The 3,796-nt window shown below is 39.7% G+C and overlaps 1 pseudogene; it reads left to right on the plus strand.

The window, feature by feature from the left end:
- Positions 1–583: 583 nt before the first annotated feature.
- On the plus strand, positions 584–682 carry LOC144612841 (U6 spliceosomal RNA; annotated as a pseudogene).
- The last annotated feature ends 3,114 nt before the right edge of the window (positions 683–3,796 follow it).

The following is a 3,796-nucleotide window of genomic DNA, read 5'->3' on the forward strand; positions in this document are numbered from 1 at the left end:
TGTGGAGTCTGCTTGGGATTCTCAATCTCTCTCTCTCTCTCTCTCTCTCTCTCTCTCTCTCTCTCTCTCCCTCCCTCCCTCCCTCCCTCCCTCTCTGCCCCTCCCCTGCTCACGCATGCACTCTTTCTCTGTCTCTCAAAATAAATAAAATTTAAAAAATTTATATAAAAAACATGACAGGTGGAATAGTAAACAGTTCAATAAAAGGGTGAAAGGTAAAGATGAAGAAAATCCCCAGAAAGTATAATACAAAAGCAAAAGGTAGAAAGTATGAGTAAAAGAAATTAAGAGCATTCTAGGAGATGGGGAAAAATAGAATTTGCAGAAAGAAAGACCAAAGAATATGGAAGGGAGAAAATTGTTTAAGATCGAGTACAGATACTTCTCTATATTGAAAATGTCTGCTAAGTACCCCGCATACAAATCCATGTCATGAAAGTTAAAGAATACTAAAGAAAATATCATAAAAAGCTTGGAGTGAGGCAGGAGATGGAAGGAGAGAAGCAGAGGGGGAAGGGATAGAGACAGAAATAGAGAAAACACAGGTCTCATTCAATGAACCAGATAACAGGGGTGCCTCACTGCTTAATTGGTAGAGCACGTGATTTTTTTTAAAAAATAATTTATTGCATGGCCCCTGCGCAAGGATGACACGCAAATTCGTGAAGCGTTCCATATTTTTTTGAGGAGGGCACTTTTTGGGATGAGCACTGGGTGTTGTATGGAAACCAATTTGACAGTAAATTTCATATATTAAAAAATAAAAAAAAATAAAAAATTAAAAAAATAAATAAATAAATAAAATAAAAAATAATTTATTGACAAGTTAGCTAACATACAGTGTATATGGTGTGTTCTTGGCTTTGGGAGTAGGTTCCCATGATTCACCTCTTACATAAAACACCCAGTGCTCATCCCAACAAGTGCCCTCCTCATTGCCCATCACCAATTTTCCCCACTCCTTTCCACCGTCAGTTTGTTCTCTGTATTTAAAAGTCTCTTATGGTTTCCCCGCCCCCCAGAGCATGTGACTCTTGATCATGGGGTCTTGAGTTTGACCCATGTTGGGTGTAGAGATTATTTAAAAATAATTGCAGTCAAATGCTCTACCACTGAGCTATACCCGTGAGTTCGAGCCCCGCGTCAGGCTCTGGGCTGATGGCTCGGAGCCTGGAGCCTGTTTCCGATTCTGTGTCTCCCTCTCTCTCTGCCCCTCCCCCGTTCATGCTCTGTCTCTCTCTGTCCCAAAAATAAATAAAAAACGTTGAAAAAAAAATTTTTTTAAATAATTGAAAAGCCGGGGCGCCTGGGTGGCTCAGTCGGTTGGGCGGCCGACTTCGGCTCAGGTCATGATCTTGCGGTCCGTGAGTTCTGGCCCCGTGTCGGGCTCTGTGCTGACAGCTCAGAGCCTGGAGCCTGCTTCAGATTCTGTGTCTCCCTCTCTCTGACCCTCCCCTGTTCATGCTCTGTCTCTCCCTGTCTCAAAAATAAATAAACGTTAAAAAAAATAATAATAATTAAAAAAAAATAATAATTGAAAAGCCAAAAAACTCCAAAGAACCAGATAACAGAATCAGAATAACATGGGTCTTTGCAAAAGTGACACTGGATGCTAGAAAAGAGTGAAGAAATACCTTTACTATTCTGAGGAAAAATTATTTTCAACCAAAAATTCTATACTCAAACTTAAATATGAGGATTGAATAAAAATATATTCAAGCATGCAAAGACTTTCCTTCTTTAAAACATATATTTTTCCTACAGGATTTTTAAGGATTCTCCTAGAAGGTGTACTTCAGCAAAATTAGGCATAACTCAGGAAAGCAGAAGGAATAGGATCCAAGAGACTGAGAATCCCAGCCAGAAAAGCAGCCAAGGGAAGCCCAGTATGACAGTTGTGCCTTGTCTAGGGATGCCCAAGTCTACATTGGAGAGAAATCTCTATAGGAAAAATGAAATTATATTTTTTACATTCAGAAAAATATTGAGTTTTAACAGATTTGTTATTTTCCCAAATAGTTGGAGGAAGTTTAATTATATGCACATGAAGACCTTAGAAAATGAAAAGATAAAATGATTTTCACCTTCATGATAAAAAACAAAATTTGCAAGAGATAAGAAAGCCATTCACCCATTCATCAAGAGGATGTAACAATTGCATATATATGCACCTAACATCAGAGCACCTAAATTAAGGACATATTAATAGAACTGAAGGGAGAATAAATACAATAATAGTAGGGGAGTTCAATTATCTATGTTTAACAATGCATAGATCATCCAGACAGAAAATCAATAAAGAAACATTGGACTTGAACCATACTTTAAACCAAATGAACATAACAGAACATCCCATGCAATAGCACCAGAATATATATTCTTCCTTTTTTTTTTATGTTTATTTTTGAGAGAGAGATACAGAATACAAGTGGGGGAGGGGCAGAGAGAGAGAGGGAGACACAGAATCTGAAGCAGGCTCCAGGCTCTGAGCTCTCAGCACAGAGTCCTACACAGGGCTCAAACTCACAAACTGTGACATCATGACTGGGGCTGAAGTTGGACACTTAACCAACGGAGCCACCAGATGCCCCAGAATATATATTCCTCTAAAGTACACATCAAACATTCTCCAGTACAGATCTTATGTTAGGAAACAAAACAAATCTTTTTTTTTTTTTAAGTTTATTTATTTATTTTGAGAAAGAGAGAGAGAGAGAGAGAGAGAGAGCAAATGAGGGAGGGGCAGAGACAGTGGGAGAATCTCAAGCAGGCTCAGCACTGTCAGTGCAGAGCCTATGTGCGGCTCAAACTCATGAAACCATGAGATCATGATGTAGGCTGAAATCAAGAGTCAGATGCTTAACTGACTGAGTCACCCAGGCCCCCTGGACACAAAACACATCCTGACAAATTTTGCTTACTTATTTATTAATTTATTTGAAGATTTTATTTTTTTTATTTTAAGTTTATTTGTTTATTTTGAGAAAAGGGGGAGAGCAGGGAAGGGGCAGAGAGAGGGAGACAGAAAGAATCCCAAGCAGGCTTCATACCAGCAGCACTGAGCCCAATGCAGGGGTTGAACTCATGAACTGTGAGATCATGACCTGAGCTGAAACCAAGAGTTGGATGCTCAACTGACTGAACAACCCAGGCACCCCTAAAGATTTTAAGTAATCTCTACACTCAGTGTGGGGCTCAAACTTACAATGCTGAGATTCGAGAGTTGCATGTTCTACTAACTGAGCTAGCCAGGCACCCCAAGTCTTGACAAATTTTAAAAGACTGAAATGCATATCAAGTGTCTTTCTAAACACAACTGGTATGTAACTAAAAATCAGTAACTGGAGGAAAAGTGGACATTTTAAAAATATGTAAAAATTAGGGTCCCCTGAGTGGCTCAGTTGGTTGAGCATCTGACTCTTGATTTTAGCTCAGGTCATGATCCCAGGGTCGGGGAATTGAGCCCTGCATGGGGCTCCATGCTGAGCATGGAGCCTGCTTAAGATTCTCTCTCTACCACCTATACCTGCCAAAATGGCTAGAATTAACAACTCAGGAAGCAACAGATGTTGGGAGGATGTGAAGAAAGGGGAACACTTTTGCTCTGTTGGGGAGAATGCAAACTGGTACAGCCACTCTGGAAAACAGTATGGAGGTTCCTCAAAAGGTTAAAAGTAGAACTACCCTATAACTCAGCAATTGCACTACTAGGTATTTTTTAGAGAGTTCTTTAGAGAATACCAAAATGCTGATTTTAAGGAGCACATGTACCCCAACGTTTATAGCAGCACTATCA

Source organism: Panthera onca, chromosome C2, assembly GCF_046562875.1.
Source record: "Panthera onca isolate mPanOnc1 chromosome C2, mPanOnc1 haplotype 2, whole genome shotgun sequence".
In the NCBI taxonomy this organism is placed as follows: domain Eukaryota; kingdom Metazoa; phylum Chordata; class Mammalia; order Carnivora; family Felidae; genus Panthera; species Panthera onca.